This window comes from Cupressus sempervirens, chromosome 6, assembly GCF_028749045.1.
Source record: "Cupressus sempervirens isolate cs-2001-9-10 chromosome 6, ASM2874904v1, whole genome shotgun sequence".
In the NCBI taxonomy this organism is placed as follows: Eukaryota; Viridiplantae; Streptophyta; class Pinopsida; order Cupressales; family Cupressaceae; genus Cupressus; species Cupressus sempervirens.
The window spans coordinates 130,715,129-130,739,354 of NC_143123.1; positions in this window are offsets into that span (position 1 = coordinate 130,715,129).

Genomic DNA, 24,226 nt, shown 5'->3' on the forward strand with positions numbered 1-24,226 from the left:
GGTAATCGTAAACAATAATCCATGTCCAAATAACTAGACAACATCATAAAGCATTATGTCACATCACTTGCATCATCAAGTAGATATGACCAAACTGAATAGTAATGAATCTATCATCTATTAACTATGATATTGGCAACCAAAATAATGTGAAGTCATCAAAACATCTTACTATGCAAATATACATGAAATAATCAAAGTATCTCTTGAATCAAAATATGTCATGGAACATAATACAAACACAAGAGGCACTACATCCTCCCCTACTTGGCACATGCTTACTCCTAGAAGCTTGCAAAATGATAAAGGGTATAAATATCTCAACAACGTGACATGCTCCCAAGTAGTTGAAATCTCATCATTTGGGTCTTGTTGGACCCTTACCTGCTTTATATCTTGATTTACAAGGGTCAGCCTCTGATGCTATAGAATGCAGATGGGTTCCAAAGAAAGTTTTCTGTCCTATACCTATAAGGCATCCCAATCAAGTACATGGGTCATGTCAAGAATATATTGTCTCACTTAATAAATATGGAAAACATCATGGATGCATGATAAGATAGGAAGCAATGGTAGGCAATAAGAAACATGACTAATCTACTCTAGGATCTCAAATAGTCCAACAAAATGCGATGCTAACTTGGACCCTTTCCCATAAAAGATGGGGCTCTTCGGTGGACAAATTCTCAAAAACAACTTGTCGCCAACAAAAGGGTGACAAACTAGTTGATGGACATCTCTACACTTCTATTGATCCTGGGTAGTTTGTGAATCCTCTATAATACAAACAACTTATTGCTCCATATCCTAAAGCATCTTAGGACCCAAAACTACTTAGTCCTTCAAATGATCCCAACTCAAAAGGGTACGACATGGTCTATTGTACAATGCTTGAAAAGGTGACATGCCAAGAGAACTATGCTACCCATTGCTATATGTAAACTCAATCAAGTACACATATTTCTCCCACTTTGCCTCTTGCTCCATCACAGAGATTCAAAGCATGTCCTTCAAAACCTAATTTACTTGCTCAATTTGTCCATTTGTCTTTGGGTAAATAAGTCAAACCAAAATTGAGTTGTGCACCCAACACAGGGTGAAGAGACATCCATAGTACTGAAGTAAACACTATATATTTATCCGAAATGATCCTACAAGGGATCCCATGCAACAAAATAATATCTTCCAAGAAAACATGAGCCACTAAAGCAATTGTATATGATGCTCTCATGGGTGAAAAGTGCACTACCTCAGACAACTTGTCCAATGTGACCATAATAGCATCATTATGATGTGATGACATAGGTAACCCTATGATAAAATCAATAGATACCATGTTTCACTTCCACTCTGGAATGGAATGTGGTTATGAAAGACCCACAAGATATTGATGCTCTGCCTTCACTCTTTGGCACTTAAGACATCGAGAAAGAAAACCAATTTAAACATTGCACCTCATCCCTGCCCAAAAGTAAAACTATTGATGCTAGAGCATCCTAGGACAGTTGGCGATCCTGTATGTTGGAGTGGTTTTGATCTTGGAGTTGGAGAACTAAGTCATTATTGGGTAGTTCTAGATGCAATATTGACCGAGGATCTCGGTCATTGAAGGAGCTCAGTCACTAAATGATGCAAGAGCATCCTAGGTGTAAGAGAAATCTTGCATCACCCAAAAATATTTTCTTTTCAGTCTTTCCTATTTTGATAAGGACTAGTAGATAGGGTGGTTACTATTTATGGGAGCTTGCTATTTTTAGCAAGTTTGTGAGACAATCGAAAAATGTTCTCATTTTCTACAAGAAGGTTCATTTTAGAATTATAAGCCTACCATAAAAATCCTATTGCTCCAGCTTAAGTATCAGAGAATTGATTGTATATTTTTGGTGGAAAAATTTGTAGAAAAATCTTCAGGCTCACCATTGGAGGCCTTAGAGTTCTTAGATGAGGTCTGGAAACTCGACAAAAGGGTGCTTATGCAAATTCGAGTTTGTAGACCAGGAGCTGGCATTTCTAAAAAGTGGTTATAGTAGCCAATTAGAGCAATAGTTTGAGAGTTATGGCCTTCTCAAGTTGGGCTTCTTGAAATTTATAAAATAATTTGTCAAAGATGTATTTAGCCCACTCTATATGTATTGTCAGGGTTTGTTGGCCCTAGGTATTAAGTATGAGCACCTAAAACCTTCTCGAGTGACATAAAATTGCCTATTTAAGAAAGGCCCAAACATTGTCTAGAACAACTCTAGGTGGTAGTTTGTAGCTTAGTCTTGCAAATTAATGTAATGAAGATGCCCATGTGGGTTGGCATATTGTACTTGTGAATTATGTAATTTGACATTTATGACAAAATAAGAAATCCATATTTTGTTCTCGCATTTGTTGTTATTTCTTTGTTTCTGTTGTGTGTTTGTGGTATTAAGGGGAGCACCCTTCATCACTAAATTTTCTTGACAATTGAGGAAGCTAGGTTTATACTACATTGCTTGACTTATGCTATGTTGGTCTACACTTGCTACAATGCTCGATGTGTGTTGATTATTCGACACTTTTGGAACTCGACAATCCTTGTGGGAGCTCGACGATGCTTATGGTTTTCATTGATGCTCAATAGTGTAGCTTGTGGGATGAAGTTCTTGCAGATTTTCTTAGATGAGTTGGCATATTTAATGCATGTGACCATGATGTGGATCGATCGTAGGGATGTGTGAACTTATTTGGGCCTTGGATCTTTATCGTAGGTGCATTTAATGGGTGTTGTAAGCCGACTAAGGCATTTTGTATTTAATATCTATTGTAGACTGCCTTGTGGCTCAAATATGTATTTAATATAAGGGTTTATTTAATTTGTAACTTGTTAGGATGACTTGTGGCTTAGTTGGGTATAAGTAGAGGGTCTTGTGGAGTCTTTAAGGATAATTTAGTTCAGCATGGAGTAGTTGAGAGAGAAAAGTTGAGAAGAACTAGTAGCTACGGCTTGGGAAACAAAAAGATTACATGGTGGCTTGCAAGCATAAGTTTAGATCTTGCTGGAGGTTTCTACCAGAGTGTTGTTATTTTATAGATTTGGCTAGCTAGGGCTTGGGATTGGATCTTGAGGAATCTTGCAAAACTATTACTTGGTTTGTATTTAGCCATAACTGGGAAGGCCTTATGACCCAACATGTTACATGTAATAAGTTGTTTTATGAATAAAGAGTTGAGTTTGGAATTAGATCTAGTATCTTCTGTTGTGTTTCCACTATGTGGTTATTTGCTAGGGCCTAGGACATCTCCTTTGGGGATTCTCCTACCTAGCACTGCATGAGGTGGTATTAGAGAAAAGCTTGGGGGTTGCTCTCTTGGATTTTTTGCTTTGGGTTTGTGAAGATCTTGGAGGATGCACATGAGAAGATTGGACCCTAGGGTGATTAATGATCTCTATGATCCTGTGGAAGCAAGGATCTTAGATCTAAGTTAGAGATGATGAAGAATGAGGTCATGAGAGATATTGTTGAGAATGTGGGTACTTAAGATGGCTATGAGGAAGATCCTGAAGAGTTTGAGGTTGCTAGATCTAGTGGTGAAGACAAAATTGATCAAATAGAGAGACCTATGGAAGATAGGGCTGGTTAGTTGGGTAGATCTGGATCTCAGTTGAAGCTGAAGCACAAGATAAATGTTTCTAATTTCTCAGGTACTTTGAATCCTAACAACCTGATTGATTGGATTGGTAAATTGGAAGACTACTTTGAGTTAGAGGATATTGGTGATCCTCTTAGAGCAAGGTTGGAACAAACTAAAATTAAGGGACATGTTGCTTTATGGTGGAAACAAATGCAAAGAGATAGAGAAGAAGAAGGTGAAATGAAGATCACTCATTGGGAGGTTGATGGTGACTAAATTGAAGGCTAAGTTCATTCATGCTAATTATGAACTTGATTTCTTTAAGAGGTTGCATAATCTAAAACAAAAAGATTTATATGTGAAAGATAACATCAGAGAGTTCTACAAATTGACTATTTGGTTTGGGATTAGAGAACTTTATAAGGAGAAGGTGGCTTGATAACTTAATCATTTGAGATTCAATATTCAAGACGAGGTTGGTATGCTGAAAATTGATTCAATTGAGGATGCTTATCCATATGATCTTAAGGCAAAAGATAAGTTGAAGGGGAGACATCACGATAGTTCCCAAGGAAAGGAGAAGTAGCATCACTTGGCAAAGGATAAATTGAGTGCAGAAAGTGAACCAAAACTTGCTGAGCCAAGGAAGAGGACATGTAGAGGTGAATTTAAAGGTAATTGTTTTCATTGTAGTGAAGAAGGAAATAATGCTTATGAATGTTCTCGAGAAAGTTGGTGATAGAAGAGTTGTTGTGAATGAAGCTGAAGACTTGGTTAATGAATCTGAGAGGGAAGGAGAGAACTTACTGGCTCGGTGAGTACTACTTGGTAAAAGGGTACTGAAAGCTCTTCAAAGGAGTAATTTATTCAGGATTCATTGTAGGTCTACTGGAAAAATCTATAATGTGATTGTGGATGGTGGTAATACTGATAATCTTGTTGTTGAGGAGATGGTTCAAAAACTTGGTTTGAAGAGAGTGAGACATCCTTGTCCTTATAGGATTGGTTGGTTACAAGATGAACATGCTTTGGAAGTAAGAGAGTAGTGTCTTGTTGATTTTCATATTGGGCAGTACAAGGATCAATTGTTTGCTGATATTGTGGACATGAGTAGTTGTCACATATTTCTTAGTAGACCTTGGTAGTAAAGTTGTAAGGCTATGCATGATTGTGTCAAGAATGCATTTACAATTGAGAAAAGTGACATGAAATTTTCATTGCTTCCTTTATAGAATGAAGAACTCAGTAGGAGGAACCTAAGCTTTGGGAGTCAAGTTGAGATGAAGGATTTTGAGAGGGTTAGAGATTGATGCAGGAGCATTTTGTATTTACTTGGTGACTACTTTGGAGTTCATGGGAGGAGGCTCTATAGTTGCTTTGGAGGGTGTTTCGACTGGTACTTGGTCAAAGAAGGATTGGAGCTCAGCATGGTCTAGGGAGCTTGGCATGGTCTATGGAGCTCGACATGGTCTTTGGAACTTGGAATGGTCTATGGAGCTCGGGATGGTCTTTGGTTGCTCGGCATGGTCAAAGAATTTGGTGTCTGTTTCAAGTTGTATAATGGTTGCTCGGCATGTTCAAAGAATTTGGTGTCTGTTTCAAGCTGTATAACTAATTTTCCACATGAGTTAAAGGATGAAAATTTCAAAGATTGAAGAGGGCCAAGATTTCTACCTACGGTTCGAAGCTCGAGTTCTAATGTATTCGGAGCTAGGAGATATCGCAATTTTACTAAGACATCAATTTTGGGAATTTAATTGTTGTAGGAGGCTGACTTTGGCATTTAATTTGTGTTTTGGGCTGACTTGTGGCTTAGATTGGTATAAGTAGGGGTTGTGGGGAAGTCTTTAGTGATGATTGATTCACTCAAAAGAGGAGTGGGTGTGGGAAGTAGCTGAAGAGCGAGTTTTCCTGACTCTGTGAATAGAGTGCTGAATGTGAGGCAGTTTACACTTGGATGAAGTTGGAGCAGAGCTAGTAGCTGTGGCTTGGAAAATAAGGAGATAGCTTGGTGGGCTTGCGAGAACAAGTTGAGATCTCCCTTGTGGGTTTCTACCAGAGTGTGGATCTGGACTAGGTAGGGTTTGGGTTTGGATCTTGAGAGATCTTGCAAAACTATTACTTGCTTTGTATCTGGCCATAACCGGGAAGGCTTTACAGCCTGGCACATTGCATGTGATTAGTTATATTTTATGAATATATTATTGTAATTTGATATTAGATCTTGTGTTATTGCTTCCTGTTATTGTGTTTTCGTTGCGTGGTTTTATAGTAGGGGGCTAGGACATCTCCTTTGGGGATGCTCTTGCCTTGCACTATGTCAGAGATCAATGTAGAAAACATACCTGTGCTACATCGAAGAAGGATGCAAGTAAGCAGAGTAAACAATTGTTTGTTGTTGAGAAGGGTTTGCTGAAGTGGAACAAGGAAAAGAATGCACAAGTTGAAGACTTGGAGGACATGTATATGAAGAACTAGTTTAGGATTTATGTGCTGAATCCTGCAAGATGTTCTTCCAACTATTAAGAACATCTTTTCACACCTAGGGTGTCTGATGTTGGAGCATCCTACAATAGTTGGAAATCCTGTATGATGGAGTAGTTTTGATTTTGGAGTTGGAGAATTCATTTGTTACTCGGTAGTTCTGAATGTAGTATTGACCAAGGAGCTTGGTCACTAAAGGAGCTCAGTTGCAAAAGGTGCTCGACAACTAAGGGAGCTAGGCTTCCACTACATTTCTCAGTTTATGCTATGTTTCTTGACACTCAATGTAGTGCTTAGTGTGTGTTGGTTGTTCGACACTTTTGGAACTCGATAATGCTTGTGGGAGCTTGCCAATGCTTATGGTTTTTGCTTACGCTCAACAATATGGCTTGTAGGATAGAGTTCATGCATATTTTCTCAACTAAATTGGCATATTTAATGTGTGTGATTGTAGGGATGTTTGGACTTAGTTAGGCCTTAGATCTTTATCCTAGGTGCATTTAGTGGGTGTTGTAAGCCCACTATGGTATTTTGTATTTAATATCTATTGTATGTCAACTTGTAGCTCAAATATGTATTTAATGTAAGGTTTTGTTTAATTTGTAACTTGTTAGACCAACTTGTGGCTTAGTTGAGTATAAGTAGAGGGTTTTGTGGAGTCTTGAAGGATAATTCAGTTCAACATGAAGTAATTGAGAGAGAAAAGTTGAGAAGAGCTAGTAGTTGTGGCTTGGGAAACAAGGAGATTATTTAGTGGCTTGCGAGAGAGTGAAGTTGAGAAGAGCTAGTAACTGTAGCTTTAGAAACAAGGAGATTACTTGGTGGCTTGCGAGCACAAGTTTAGATCTCACCGGAGGTTTCTACTAGAGTGTTGTTGTGTTATAGATCTAGCTAGCTAGGGTTTGGGATTGGATCTTGAGGAATCTTGTAGAACTATTACTTGCTTTGTATTTGGTCATAACCGAGAAGGCCTTACTACCTGACACATTTCATGTAATCAATTGTTTTATGAATAAAGAGTCGAGTTTGGTATTAGATCTTGTATCTTGTGTTGTGTTTTTGCTGTGTGGATATTTGTGGGGGCCAAGACATATCCTTTTGGGATTCTCATGCCTTGCACTAGATGAGGTGGTATTAGAGTGAAGGCTAGATCTAGTTGGTTGATCTTGTGGATTTTTTGCTTTGGGTTTGCGAAGATCTTGGAAGATGCCTCTGAGAAGATTGAAACCTAGGGAAATTGATGATCTCTGTGATGTTGTGGAAGCAAGGATCTCATAAAAGGTTAGATCAGATTTCATATATGAGCTAGAGATGATGAAGAATGAGAGCATGAGAGCTATTGCTATTTTAATGATATCTTTTATTATAACTGGTAGAATTTGTTCAGGGGGGAAATCACCCCATTGATAACAATGAAAACTAGATGAAATAAGTTTAATACTTTCTCCCTAAGCCATTGAATACAAGAGAAAGAGGGGATTCCAAGCATAACTCTCAATAAGACCTAGGTTTGATTAGTGAAACCCATGTGTGGTGAAGGGATGGCAATATGAAACCTGAATACTTACGAAGGAAGTACACATCAAAGGACCCTTTCATGCAATGTTATGTAAATAAGTAGGAGCAAATAAGATCTAAATGATGTATGCAAGATAACTATAAATTTGAAATGTACACAAACAACCCAATATAGGTCTAGAAATCACATTAGGACTCACCTTAAAATGTGCTAGGAATAGTGTCCTTTTGCTCTGAAAATAATAGATCTAAACCTATTTCCGAATATCTGAAGGACAAACTCCTATACTTAGAAAGATCATGCTTTGTAGATAGCCATGACAATAATACTTGAGACAAAGGGTTATATTTTAGACTCTTATAGCATATATTGTTAGATATATGGAGAGAGATTTGATGGCCTACCCATGAGCATAGAACATGTTAGCATACCTCTACTATGAGATTGCGAAGTTTTTGAGATACAAACAACAAAGCTTGATCATGTGTACACTCCTACAAGTGTGATCCTTTAAGCATTTCACATGCATGAGACCTTTGGGATATCTAGTGGACATAACAATGAAGTCACCTAGAGTATCTACATACACATTGGGCTATGCTTGGTAGTTGGTGATATATTATATTGGAGGGCCAGATTCAACCAACAACAAACTACAAATGTGGTATGGAGACTCTATCATCATATGATAGCATGGAAAATGTCAATAGTGCAACTAAGATGGATGTAAAGACAAAGGGTCTTAGAGGGAAGACACAACTATATAGTGGTGACCTATTATAATGATAGAGTGATGTGTTAATTCAGTCTTTAATTGGGTCCCCCACCATCTATACCTTGATTTGGACACAAGAAGAGATAGAAGGAGAGCCTCAAGACCAGATCCTAACTGAATGTGGATGATATAGAGTCAATGGATACAAAGTGTCCCTATGACACATATTGTCACATACATTAGAGGATGCAAGAGTATTTAGGGACTATCTTCAATATTTCAGTGTCTAGGGTCTAAGACCCATTTGTTATCGGATGATTACCGTGCTGGTGTTCCAAGCCCATAATTTAAAATACATCAAGAAGAGGAGGAGATAGATGAGGAGCCTCAACCAATTAGAGATGCAATGGAGGTAGAAGGTGAGGATAATATGCTAGTAGCGAGCGGGAGAGAAGATGAGAGATAACCATCATCACATTAGTTGGGCCCCTAAGGTCTCGTACACCACTAGACTAGCCAAATAGAGAGTGGAGAGTCTAGTTGTTCACCACCCATGACCCATCTTCGAGACATAGATCCTAGATTGCAGGAGGGAGATCCATACATGATAGTGATATGAAATGCTAAATGATTGATGTATATTTGTGAATGATATATAATATGTAATGAAAGATTCTATGTATGCACCAAGCATGAAGGAGTGAATATCCTTTGTGAGAGATGTCATGAAAAACATGGCTACAGAGGAAATAATTCCTTCCACTTCATAGATCTATTATGTGAGGAGATGAGAGTCTAGGACACACCTAGACATCTTTATGCCTATAGAAGTAGAGTTATAGTTGATGAGAGGGTGGCTAGAGCAACAAGATCATGAGCTATGAGAGTATGGACATAGATCTTATAGTCATTTAGAGAAGAGTACTTCCCAAAGTCATACATATGTATCCTTTATAGAAGGAACACCTCCATCATCTCACCCGAGATCAGAGAGATTTGGATCCCATCATCCTTTGGACGAGGCATGGTATACTATTTTTCTATAGCACATATTTTATTCATAGTACCTACTTTGTATACCAAAATGGTTTTATGATGATTACACACACACACACACATGTATGTATGTATGTATGATAGACATTACATGTTTTAGTATCTCTTTCTGTGATTAACATATTTTCATAATTAATTACATAAAAATAAAAATAAAAACATTAAAATGCCATCTTAAAATAATGAAAATGCACTTAATATTAATATCACATTTGAGGCTAGATAATGATACTACTCATAAGGAAAAATGTAAGAACATAAGATAAAAATGAACAATTAACATAATAATGACGTAAATGCATAATATTAATAGGTTCCTTAAAAGGTACACCATTCATATTTGCAATTTTATATGCAACGGATACATATACTTCTGTAACAACATAAGGACCTAACCAATTAGGACTAAACTTCCCTTTTTCACCTGGTAGAGCATCCTTAACTTCCCTTTTTCACTTGGTAGAGCATCCTTATTCCTCTAATTCTCATAAAGAACTAAATAACATATAAAAAAGGATCTTTCAATCACTTTACCATTGTACCTCTTATTGACAGTCTTTTGATAAGCCATAATATGTTCTAAAGCATTGATTTGTTGTTCATCAAACATTTGAAGCTCTTGCAAGTGATGTTCTGAAAAACTATCTTTATCAATTATATACCCTTGAAAGAAACTCTCAAAGAAGGAATCTCTAATTCCAAAATAATAACCACATCTGCCCCATAAACAAAATTACAAGGAGATGTTTCTGTTGTGCTTTGAACACTAGTTCTATAAGCCCATGAAAAATGGACTAATTGAGTATGCCAATTTTTAGCATGTTTATCAATTGTGTTCCTAAGGATCTATTTGATAACCTTGTTAGAAGCTTCCACTTGACCATTAGATTGAGAAAAGTAAGGGGTATAAAAATGATGTGAATATGGTTCCTCTCCAATAAATCTTTTACTTCTTGTTTTTAGATTTAGCTCCATTATTTGAAATAATTGCCATAGGAATATGAAATTGAGCAATGGTATTTTGAAGAATAAAATCACAAATGTCATCTGCAGTGGTTGAACAAAGAGGAACAACTTTAACCAACTTAGTAAATTAATTTGTAGTTGTAAGGATGTATGTATGTCATTGAGAGGAAGGATGAAAGATCTTGTGAATAAGATCAAAACCCCACACACTATGTGGCCATGGTGGAAGTTGAGATTGTAAAGCATACATCAGAGCATTAATGAGATTATTATGATGCTGACATTGTGGACACTTTTTGACAAAAGAAAATGAATCTTTTTCCATAGTTTGCCAATAGTATCTCATGCAAAGAAGCTTGTTAACTAATGACTTCCAACCAAGATACCTCCAACATGATCCACCATGGTCTTCTTGCAAAGACACAATGATTTCATTTTTATTAGGCTATCTAAGTAAAAGACCATCATAAGAACACTTGTAATATAGACAACTACAATGTTAGATATCCAAGGGGAATAATCGATAGGATGTATAAAATTGAGATCCAATAGTTTCTCTATTTCTGCCTTAACAAGAGGACCAATGTTAGGATTCATCTTATGCATCATTTGTCTAATGGGTTTAGAATTTTGTGTGAGAACTATATTATGAGTAAAAATTTTAGGATCAATGTCAACCATGTCTAAATACATTCAAGCAAAGATATCAGAGAATTCAAGAAGTTCAGTGAGTTTCTTTCTCTCATCCTCATCCAAACATTTCCCAATCTTAATAACTCTTTTAGGATCGCTAGGATCAACTTGTACACCTATTATTTCAGTGATCAAGAGATTACTCTTTTGTGACTCCTTCATAAGAGTGAGAGGAACAAGATAAGTTTCAAATTGATCTTCCTCTCGAAAATATCCATTAACATTCAAATAATAAGGCTTTGGCTTATTATGATGGAAAGAAGGTAACTCCTCATATGCACCCAGATAATCTACTAAAGCATCATCAAAGGAAAGAATATCTAAAGATGGTTTCTAATTAAATGTGATAAGATGCAGGTGTGATAACTTCAAAGGACCACTCCATATATGATTAAATTTCAGAAAGAAAGAAGGTTACTTACAAGGATTAAATCCAAAACCATAAGCTTGTTCACAACCATTGTTTAATAAAGGGACTTGTATCCCATTATAAAATTTTCTACATATCTAACCATTGAATCCATTCTTAGAAAATAAATGATATACAAAACCATAATGATCTGCATATCAGAGAGAGTTAAAGGAACTTAATAGGTCACTATGTTGTAACAATCAGGCTTAATAGTTTCAATGGTTTCATTAGATGAAGTAGTAACAAAGTTATTGTTCAAATCTCCTGAAAGAGGACTATGAAGCAATTTTTTCAACCTTAGATGGTTCATGTTCTTTCATGAAATAAAGGTCGAAAACCCGATATTCACTAATAAATGTACGATTCAAATCTTAAGTACCCCAATCATCCTCGAATAAAGAAGAAGAAGAGGGTTCCTCAATAGTTTTGCTTTTAATTTCAATTTTATCCTCTTGTCTTTGCTCACTAGGTTCTTGTACCTTAAAGCATTTAGCATTTAAGAGTATACATCACATTGTTGAAGATGAAATTAACTTTTTGATGAAGAGTGGAGTGAATAACATTCATATTGTGGTTGAGAGATCTAGACATCACATAAATTTGTGTATCTAATATAACTAGACCAACTTTTATAGGCAAAGTTATGATTCCTAAGGTCTTCTTAGCAATGTTATCAAAACTATGAATAGGAACATTATCAGGTTTAATGGTGGACGTATCAACTTTGATAGCTTTCAAAATGTCTAAACTATACACAATAAACCTAGATCCATTATCAATTAAGGTTCTACAAATGAGATTCCCATTGATTAGATTTGCAACCATAAGAACATCATATTGGTATTGAACCTCCTTAGGAAGTAGATTATGTTCAATAAAAACAATTTGAATAGGAGTAGGCATAGCATGCATACACTGCAAGAAAGAACTAATGTTGTCTTGGTTAGGTGGTGGTATAGGAAGAGTAGATAAATCCTTTTGGAAAGCCTCGTGGTAAGTAGGAGACATTTGAAGAAGTTCGCATAAGGAAATTTTAGTGGGGGTAGCACATAACTGCTCAACTAGATCCTACTCCTTTCCTAAGGAACTAGAGAAACAAGGTTGCTTGGGGAAGTACCAGTTGAGAAGGAGGTAATGGTGTAGGAACAATTGGAATAATTGGTTGAGGATTATTTCATGTCCGATAAGCATGAGCAGATGAAGTTTGATCAGGCTTTTCCTTAAAGATTATAAGAGGCTTATTTTCTTAAGGAGATCCCTTAAGAGTGATAACATGTTATTGAGGAGGACATCCTTTGAGAGTGATAAGTAGTTGAGAATATAACACAGGTTTAATATTACATACAATATCACATAAAGGAAGCCATGATAAAACCTTATCGTAAAGGTTTGTCTTCAAAGATGTAGAGGAAGACATTGGAGGAATGGGTTCAATTAAGATTTCATTATTTTCATCTAACTCTTCACTACTAAACAACTTAAGGGGTTCACTAATGAGCACACCATCAAAATACTCATGTAAGAAACCATACATCTTAAAGAAAGATCTAACGACCATGATCAAACATGGTGGGTTCACATCGGGTTCACCAAAATATTTAAGGGGGAAATGACACTAATGATAACAATGTAGACTAGATGTAATAAGTCAAACACTTTCTCCCTAAGCCATTTAATACACGAGAAATAGGGGCTTCCAAGAATAATTCTCAGTAAGACCTAGGTTTGATTAGCAAAACCCAAGTGTGATGAAGGGATGCCAATACAAAACCTAAAGACTTACCAAAGAAGCACATTAGTGAGACCTCTTTCATGCAATGTCATGTGATTAATTAGGAACGAATAAGATCCAAATGATGTATACAAGATATCTATAGATATGAAATACATATAAACAACCTAATATAGGACTAGAAATAAGTAAAGACTAGAGGACAAGATAAGAGAAGAATATCTCACCTTGAAATGTGTTAGGAAGAGGGTCTTTTTGCTTTGAAAATAGCATATATGAACATGCTTTAAAATATCCAATTGTGGATTCTTGAACAAAATGAAAAACCCATAAAAATCTTGAAAATGATTTTTTGGTCGAGAAGTAGAGAATAGGATGACCTTGTTGTAATTATTTCGAAACATTTTTCATGAGGTCATCATGTCCTTGGGGCATGAAATAAAGTTCAACCTAACTTCTCCAGAAAGGTCACGATGAGTAGTTTCTAGATCTGAAACCCGAAATTCAATATCTTGGAATCCTTTGATAGATCTAGTGTGTGTGGGTGGCTATAAAGAGGTTTTCCATATTCAACCCCCAATTTTGGTGATTTCCACCTCAACGAATAGTCATTAAGAAAGATGTTGTGTGTGTATGTAGTGTATTTATATCCTAGATTTGTAGATCTAGAATGTAAAAATTCCAAAATGTTAAGAGTCTAATCTATGAGTGAAACCCTAACATGTAAATGTATGTAAAACGTATGATGTTGCAAAGAATTAGATGTGAATATAGTGTAGAAATCATACCAAGCCCCCAAGGCTAAAGTACTCTAACCATTTTCAAGATCCCCTTGCATCTCCATGATGTATTCTACTTGAATTCTTGATGTAGAATGATAACCTCACTTTGTAGTGACGAATAAGAAACCAACCCTTTGCTTATGCATTGCAATTTCCCTATGTCACATTGGGTGGTCCACGTACACTTGCCTCTTGCTTTCCTTCGCAATCCTGAGAAAAATGAGGGGTTGGATGTCCTTTTTATAGTAAATTTTCTTAAATTACCCTGTAGGAGCTGACTATAATGAGCAGGATTTTACCAAGAGAGTAAAATAGAACCGAGGATAGAATCACATGAATCTCCTAGAACAAGTTGACTTGGGCTGACCTAGTTTAGAACAAGGTGACTTGAGTCAACCTAGTCCAAGAGGTCAGACTCCTGAGTCTCATTGTTCCAGTTCTAGTGTTTGCAGAAGTTCTGGGCTAAATGTATGTCAGAGTTTGATAATCTAAGACAAAATGTGAGATATGAGGATTAGAAGGAGGAGGAGTCTTAGAGGTTAGATCCTAATCTGACCAAAGTGTGAGAGAAAGGGAAATAACATAAGACTTATTAGGTCCTATCTCAATTTCACCTAGGATAAAGAGGATAATAGAGGGAAATTGTGTGCTCAAAGTGCAATCCTAAAATGTAAATACTCTAAAGAGGAGATAAAAGGTTATAAATTGAAGTGCATCCAATTTAAGACAATACAACATTGTTGATAGTTTGTAATCTTATTATTACTAATTAAAGTGTAAAATAATACACTTGAAATGAACATCACACACATAAACTAATAACACAATGTTTTGGTCTCGCAAAGACCCTTGGTTAGAGGGAAAACTATGATGGGGATGATATACACAACTCATCAATGCAACAATAAGATTCCTTGTTAAGAGCTTATAATAATGTTATCTTCTAAATGACTACACCCTGTGTAAAGTGTCTAATACCCTGTTAGGAATATCAATAGTTATATTAAAGACTACTTTGTTAAGAGATTTAATCCCACTTATACAATGTTCACCTTGTTGAAGGATTTATAATAAGTTCAAAAGTATAACTCCTAAGTGTATATGAGCAATGTTAGTATGCTAATAGAAACTAAATTTAAATAAAGCTTCTACAAACTAAACAAAATTCATAAACTTCAAGATAGACTAAGATGAGCTCTCAATTGAGAATATGAGCCATTAATGGCCTCTCTCAATGAGAAGCTCTCTTGTTGAGTGGCTTTGTCTAAATAGATAGGATGTATGCTCAAGCTTATGCTTCAAAAAGGGCTTCAAATGGAGTTGAAATTTGGGTGTGAGTGTATGGTTTTGATATAAAATGGCTTCTTAAAATGGCATTATAACTTTACTTCATGAATTCTGTTAAAATGGCTTGGGAGAGGATTCCTTAAATAGGCAAAGGGCTTGAGGGATCAAGGGCTAGGATGCAAGGATGGGAGAAAGCTTATGGAAGGTTTAGATTGAATGAGAGGAGAGCACATGGATCGTGCTTCCTTACAGCCAATTAGGGAGTGACACATGTCATAGGGTCATTGGTTAGAGCAAGAGGGGTAAAGGAGTCAACAAAGGAGGCTCAAAGCTCATAAAGACCCTCATAATGGCTTGTAAGAGCAATGAATGGGCTTGTAAGAGTCATTTATGGCTTTGTGGGCTTCATAAAGTTTTACAGTTGGGATATTTGTGAGAGACTTGAGATATTTTGACTTTAGTTGGATTAAGAAAGTCTTAAGCTTGACTTAAGAATGTGCAAATGATTAAGGCTTGGATTAGGCTTGGGTTAAGATTAGATTAGGCTTGTTAGAGATGGGCAAGTGGATGACATTTAATGAGGGTGGGTGAAGGAGGAGATATTTGTTGGCTTTGGCTTGGGTTAGCAAGTCTTAACCCATGTTTAGGGAATGTGACAAGGTTAGGGGGGGATTAGGATTAGGGTCAAAGATAAGGATTGACATCTTCTAGAAGAGTCTAGGCTTTGGATGAGGATGAAGACTTTCTAGAAGAGTCTAGAACTTCCTAGGATGAGGATAAATAAGGTTTTTAGGAAATAAATAAACTTTTATTTATTTCAAGGGTTTGGGTTGAGGAGATATTTATTAAAATATTTTTAATAAACATGAGGATTATTTTTTAATCTTAATTAAATATTTTGAGTTGGGATTAGGGGTAGGAAATGATGGGATTAGCCTTTAATTGAAATTAAAGAAGGATTAGAAGATTTTGGAAGAGGGTAGTGGTCTTAAGGAAATTGGCCAAGTTTTGGGCAAAAAATAAATTATGTATTTATTTTGGGATTTTTGGTCAATTTATTAATTAAATAATTAATAAATAAGGAAATAATGTTTAAATAAGATTTAAACATTTTTGGGAGAGATTCCTTAATTAAATATTTTTAATTAAGATAAAGGGATTTAATGGCATAAAAATAAATAAATAATTAATTAATAAATGATGATGTCATCAGAAACTTTTTTAGAAAATAAAAATACTTTATTTTCTAAAGGATTTTTAGGTGTCTACACTAAGTCTTATTAAAGACCACTTGTTAAATGATTTAACAATCTTGTTAACAAATTAAGTATAAAACAACAAGAAATTTGACATGTACTAGCCTTCCTTTAATGCTTGATGGCTCCTTTTTGCTCTCTCTTTATTCACACTATTCACTGCTTCCTTCTGATAGAAAATTGCTTTTTTTTTTTGTAACTATTCACTTCATCTCTTCTATCTATCTCCCGTCTCTCATTTTCTTGATCTTCTTTATAATCTTTCTTATCCTAACTCTTTTCCAAATTTGTGACCTAATTAGGGTTTTATAAAACTTCTTCATAAATATTTTATAAGTTGTTTCCTTTATCATCATTGATAAGATTCTCCATACTTTGATAGCTCCACTAGGTTTTTGATAGTGTCTCTCTTATTCTAATAACATTGTTCAAATAGTAACTCCACTAAGTCCTTAGCTTTATTTTCTAACAATGGCAACCTACAAAATCATAATAATAGTATTGTAGGAGTTTGTCAAGTAAAACCTACAAACCTTGGGAACATCATGTTGACATTAAGGTCAAATATATTGTCTATTAGTGACTTGATACTTAATCAGTTGGTTACACTGCTAGCAAGCTCTTATCATACTGTTGGTAGTGCAAACCAAGTGTTTTAGTTGCTCCTAAGTCAATCAAATAGATTAAAGTTAATGCTAAGCTTCATAATGTCTGCCAAGTATCTAAGACATATTTTACTGTTTACTGAGCATTACAATGTCTACCAAGCTATAGTGGAAAAGTACTGTGTTACTAGAGTGTAACAGATTCTACCTATCCTTTTAGCATATGTGATGAAGAACGTAGTGTTGACTGAGCATTGCAATGTTAACCAAGTCTACCAAATTATTTAGTGCTCACCGAGTCATCTAGTGCTGATCGAGTTCTTGTTACCCCAAGTGATTAGTGTGGACTGAGAATCTACATCAACCAAATGCTAGAGTTTTTTGATTGTTGACAATGTTGTCGAGTATCAAAACATCACATAATGGTCTTCAGAACCCAAGTTACAACAAGTGAGCCGACTTTGTGAAGATTGTTTGAATAAGGTATTGTAGCTAAATCCAGAAAGTAATTATGTGGTTTGGTATATATGTAATACATTGTATCATATCCAAATGTAATCAATAAGAACAACAACAAGAAGAAAATGAGTGCAAATTAAAGAAGGCTACAAGCAATATAAGGGAAAGAAGAGACTTATCTATCACAATTAGGGAATCATTGTTATTCAAAGGAATCTCATTCAACAAACCGAGTTGTAAATCAAAGATTAGCCACTAGTTCATCTTAACAGGTGCATCAGTCAAATCCTTTCACAAGGTGGACTTAACAATCTCATTCCAAATCTCCTAACAGAGTGCATAATTCATTGTATGTTGTAAATCTTTTCACAAGGTGCACCTAATAGTCCGTATTGCTCCTCATAGGGAAGATGATCAAAAGTGATCAATCATAATCTTTAACAGGATAACTTTATATTGCAATAATAAAGCTTGTGGTTATCATCCCAACCTTAGTATTACTTTCTAATTTGGAAGGTTTCTGGGTTACCAAATATTGTGTCGAGTGTTGTGAATGTTTATTGCTTTCAGTCTTTAATGAATGCAATTAGATTAGATTACATGTCGAATATTTAATTTGTAAAATAAAGTATAAGTTTCATTGGTTCTTGATTCACCCCCCCTCTCAGTCACCTATTCTATATTACATTTCCAAAAATTGGTATAAGAGCTTTGGTTCTCACATTAGAAGTTTAGCAGCTTGAGAAAAAGATCATAAGCAATGGAAGTATATAGACTAGAGAAAGCTATTGAAAATGAAAAATTGGATCTACAATTGGCCATGGATAAATTCAAAATGATAAAAAAACTCTCTCAATCCCTGAAAAGAAGAAAATATGTTGCAACACAAATGAATGATAATCTCTACATTGAATAAATAATTTAAGACATTTGCCAATACAGAAGTTCAGATGAAGCAGATGCAATAATCAAAGCACTAGTGCATTTTACCCTAATTTTCAACCAAAAATTTTGACTAAGTATTTTAAATGGGTTGATTGATCTATTTATAAAGCAATTTTTTTTATATTCTTATAACATGCCTGTGTTGGTCGCAATTGCGACCAATTATTTTCGTTGCAATTGCGACGCACACCACAACATAAAAAAAATAAAAATGGGCAAAAATATATCACATTTCATTTGGTGTCGAGGGTTCCAGAGTATTCGTGAGAAGTGTGAGTTAATGGTTTCTCCAGAGATTTCATATGTTTTTGCCTACATCAATCCAAGGGCACTTCAACTCCTTCACTTCTAACATTTCACTCACACAAGGGCATAGATTTTCAAGGGGGGTTCCGGAAGAGAGGACTTGGCATTGTGTGCGATCATTGTAACAGGTAAAAGTTTAGTATGTCCTATTTAAAGATTTTTTTTTGGACTGAACATTTGGATATGTTAGTGATCTTATTCAAGTCCTATTTAAAGATTATGAGGATGCACAATTTAAATGTTTGGATTGTGAATATGGACACTTGGCTAGGGATTCATTCATTGAAATGCTTAAAACTGCCTATCTATCTTGAGTTCGACCAAGTGCAAACCCTCTCCTAGCCTAGAATTAGGTAGACACTACCTTCAAAGCATTTCAGGACGTAGCTGCTACTACCTCTTCCTATAGCGTATTTTTGCTACAGATCAAATTCTATTCATTCCTGCTGCAATTTCTTCTTCATTTGCCAAATTCTTGTTCTATGCCTGGCTGCATGCTTACATGGTGACACTCTTTTTCAAAATAGGTTCGTGGGTTTGAGTGTGTATATATGTTTCTGCTATCATATAGGTCTCAATTTTGAATCTTTGAGTGTTTCTCTAAGTGTTGCACAATGAGATAAAAAATGGATGTCAAGTGTGATAAATAAATAATGCTTTTCTACGTGGAGGAATGAATGGAGTTGCGTGTGATTTGGGTAGGGCTAGCACGTTGTATCTACTTATCCACATTTTGGATGTTATAAATATGCATCACTGCATTCTTCCTAAGCATCTTTCTTGTGTTTTATTACCAATTATTTTGGTAGATTGCAAGAGTTTGTTAATTTGGGTGTTGTGCAGTTATAATTCATCTTCGGCAGGCTGCTTCATCTTTGCCATCATCATGATGATGGCTAAAAATGTTTCTGCATCAACTTCAATAGTATGTGGGTTTCATTTTACTTTGATTTTGATCTCTATTTAGATGAGAAAATGCTTCTTTAGGTGTGGAGAATGTTATTGATGTGTTTTTGGAACTATTTTGGGTAGTTTCTCCATGAAATACAACTTCTCTTTGAGAAAATGCTTGATCTTACATTTGGGAATTCAGATCTTGTAGTATCGGACATTAAAGTGGTGATGCTAGGTGGTTTACTGTTGAAGTTTTGAGTAGCTTTTGTGTAGTTTCTTAAATGTCCGTCAAAGAAGATAAGATATAGAAATCACAGAGCTATGAACTTGTTTAGAGTATTAGAGAGACATTCATTATCGTGAAGAAATGAATAATAAATGAGATTGTTATCAACTATAGATAGTGATGATAAATTAAAGTGGAAATATTGTAACTTCAAGCCTCGCTAAGCATACCTATAATGATTTTTTTTTTTTATCAATGACAAGTCTTGCTAACTTGAATGTATTCAACAAAGTGAGTTTCATGAGTTTTCCTTGTTCATATTGCTATTTGTCTTAGCTAGTCTTGTGTTGTAGTATATGCTGTCATGATTTCTGTTATTATGAACCACCTTTTCTTAACTGTCCATTATATATAAGATGCATTCTTCAATACAAAGTTAGAAAACTAGAGGTAATAGATTGATGATAGTATATTTAAAAATAACTAATCACAAAAAGTTTAGAAAAAACTCACGACCAAAGTAAAAAATTAAAAGGTAAAAAACTATTATTTCCTAAAAGAACATTTAACAATATAATTAGGTCATTCAAGGTTAGTAACAATTTAAGTAAATAAATATGAGCATCTAAGGAATAAAATTGCACCAAATAGGGAATGAGATGGGTACACTGAATGCTACCTATTTTTCTTACTATTTATCTATGCGGCTTCAAATCAAAGCTCAAACACTCTTTTCCCCTTTAGGGTCCTTCAACAATTTGAAGAGAGATTAAGATTTGTCTAGATACCTAGCATGACTAATTAAATTTATGGCAGTTATGTGTCCACAAATTTGACGTAGACAACGTATACTTTGTTGGCAAGCATCCATCTATCTAGCTTAACTACATAGGAAAAGTTTTCAAAGCAATGTTTGCAACTGCCAATTCTGAAAAAGGTGAGAAATATTAATGCCCAATATTGGGAGGATCTAAAGAATTCCCATTTATTTTCCTCATTTCCCCCCTTCATCACAAATTACATTTCTTCATATCACTACTCATCCATCTTAATAAGAAGAGGGAGTTTTAGAAAATAGTGAAAGTTTCATAAGAGACCAAGAAAAAAGAGAATAAAATGGCAAATTAGAGCAAAGATGTGGGTTATTTAAGCCCCACGAAATATAAATGCCTAATGGTGTTGTTTTTCCACAAATTTTCTGATTTGCAGGCCTTTGATGGTACACAGAATGTATCAAATTCATAGAAGGATGAAGCTTGGAAGGTGAATGTACGTCTTTAGGGCTGTGATCTTGAACATGGATATCTATGCGACAACATGGAAGCTTTGAATGTGCCCTCAGCAGAGACACCTGTAAGAAAATGGATTTCCATTCGGTATTGTTTTGAAGATTGGCTTTTCAAATATTGAATCTATTCCCTTAGAACTTGTCTTCATATAATATAATAATTCCAAAGATAAAGCACATGTAGCAATTAGGTAGAATTTTTTAGCCTTTATTGTACTATTATGCTATTAATGTCAACATGTTAAGATAGATATAGTCTTTCTTGTAAGTTTCCAACCTTTCTTGAGTAATGGGAATATTTTTGGAGCTAAAATGTGTAAGTTCTAGAATTGATTCCGTGCATTTCAGCATTATGAATTATGGAAACCATATGTCTATAATTTTTGGAGCTTGAAGATGGGGACAAAACATTCCCACTCCACCCATCAAAAAGGTAGAAAATGGGACATGCCCATAATTCGGGAATGTTTCTGTGGAGACCTCTCCATTATGGAATGCCAAAGGGTGCTTTGGCATTCTGGCCCTCCCTCAACCGCATTGGGGTTGCCTTGGTATCCTAATGGTATTTTCACTACTCTGGGAATGGGACAACCAGATGTCTAGAAAAAGAAAAAACCGCTGTTACTTAGATTGATGACCTTTAGCAGGGTTCCCCTTCTTATGAACATGGATAAATTTTGCTTGTTTTTGGCTCAAAAAAGTTGCAGTGAATGGAGTGGAAATCTTACAAAGTTAATAAACATGTGCATTGGTGAGTGTCTTGAGCTTGAAGAGCTGCCATTCTCACAGGACTGGGCTACTTGAAAATTATTAATATTAAGCTACTTGGATTTGCAAGACCATAATCGTCTTAATTGAAATCTTAACTTCTACACGTAACTTGTCCTTGATTCTTGTTGCCATAGAGATATCTAAGATCTCTAGACATGAACAACCTCTAAATATCATCTCCTTTGCTTACAAGAAATCGATCACAAGATAGTATGAAATTTCACGCATCAAAATCCTTTAATACTCATCCAAGATAGTCTCATTTAAATCTACAACTTTTTATAAGACAAATCTGTCCTAAATTTCACACCAATCTCTTCCTCCCTCCCAAGCTCCTTGATTCAAATTATCTATTTGATGATTGTATGTCAAATAAACTAGGCTTGTTGCTCACTCATCTTTTGAGATCTTCAAATTGATGTTACATTTGTATTTTCCAAATCTACCATCATGACCTGGGCAAGCTAGGTTGATACAAATCTTTATGCCGATTCCACCTAAGCAAGTAGGCAGAGTACTTTCTTTGCATGTTCAAGAGATAGATATTTAGAAATCTCCTTAGATAATCATTGTGTTGATATTATCAATGAACAAACTGAACTTAGAAGATGATTAAGAACTATAATAATCCTTGTTCTATTAAAAAATTAAGCCGACATCAAGTCCACTCTAATTAGATAAAATATTGTACTTCTCAGTATATCACAAAGTCTAGATACAACTCTTGCCAATACTTCACCCTTCACAATATAAGAATAATGATTAAAACTTACTTAAGAGTAATAATAAGAGTCTATTGAAGAGTAGTGATCATTTAATAAAAAAATCTCTTCAAAATGTATCTATACATGGATAGCTATTTGTGTGGCAAATTACTATAGTTTTAGGATGTGTTTCAACTTTCTTCCCCAAGCTAAGAGAGTTGATCAATAGGGGAAGGGAGCTTATGATGATATGGGGATAGAAAAAAAATCAAAAAATTTAGGAGTTCTCGGTCCATCATTTGCATTCTGTATTTGCTTCTTCTGGTTTATGTGCATTTTGTTTGTGTTGGTAATTCAATTAGTTGCATTCAACTAGAGGCTTCATGGGCACATGTTGAGAGATATTTTTAGAAGATCAAATTGAGCTCGAGTTGGAGACCAATTTTTGTTGTGCAATCCATTTTCTTCTATTTTTTGATAGATTTTTTAGTTGTAACACCTAGATGCACTTTGTAAATGGATAAAAATATGTGCATAGTAGTTATAAACTAGTATAGGAGTAGTTATGCATATAATTTCATAGATTTGCACTGTAATTTTATTTTTATGCATGGTTAGAACACTAGCTATAGTTTCTTAGTTTAGGAATTGAAGCATTATATAAACAAGTATGTACAATGTAAATAATATTGACAATTTTTTTGCAATAAAGCTTTATGCAATTGGTGCTTCACTCATGGTGTGAGAATGCTTATATCTATGTCATTTCATTTTTTTCCACATCTTGTTCAAACCATATAATGCAATCTCATCTATGAAGCATATTAAAAGCTAAGGATTTGGATTGACTCGTATACAATTCATTTTTTGTCATTCATTATATGGTTTGAACAAGTGTGAAAAAAAAATAGAGTTTTATTATGAATTTTCTATTCACCAATCTATGTTAAACTAATCAGCAAAGATTTGGTCCTCTGAGTTGCAACGATTTTGAGAAAAAAACCTAACTTTTAATCACCATATCTTAAATGAAATTTCACATTGAGGTGATCCTAGATTGATCAACTATTCTCGATACAAGTTGGTTTCGAGTTGATGGTGTAAGTGAAGGACAGTTTTACCAAGTCCTACTTTATGAACTATAGTACTTGCTATTCAATTGAGATAGACACAACTCATTAGTTAGTTTGTATTCTCTTTGGATTTTGTTAAAGAAGACAACTAAATTCTATATGAACTAAAAGTTCTGTGGTGTCAATAGGCTTGTGCATCTCTTGAGCCAAATTACCAGACCCAGTGACATTTGTTGTTGTTCAAAAATGGCACCATACTAGACTATTTGCAAACAACCATGCAGATAGGCATTCTATAGATAGATGTGGGAGCATCTTGCCAAGTCTTCAGTACATAATAAAGCAACTGAATTTCATAATTTTTTTTTTTGATAGTTGATTTTTTTAAATATTGCCCATCAAAAATTACTTAGTACATCTCATCTTTTTTCTGCACAGGAGCTTGCAGTTCTG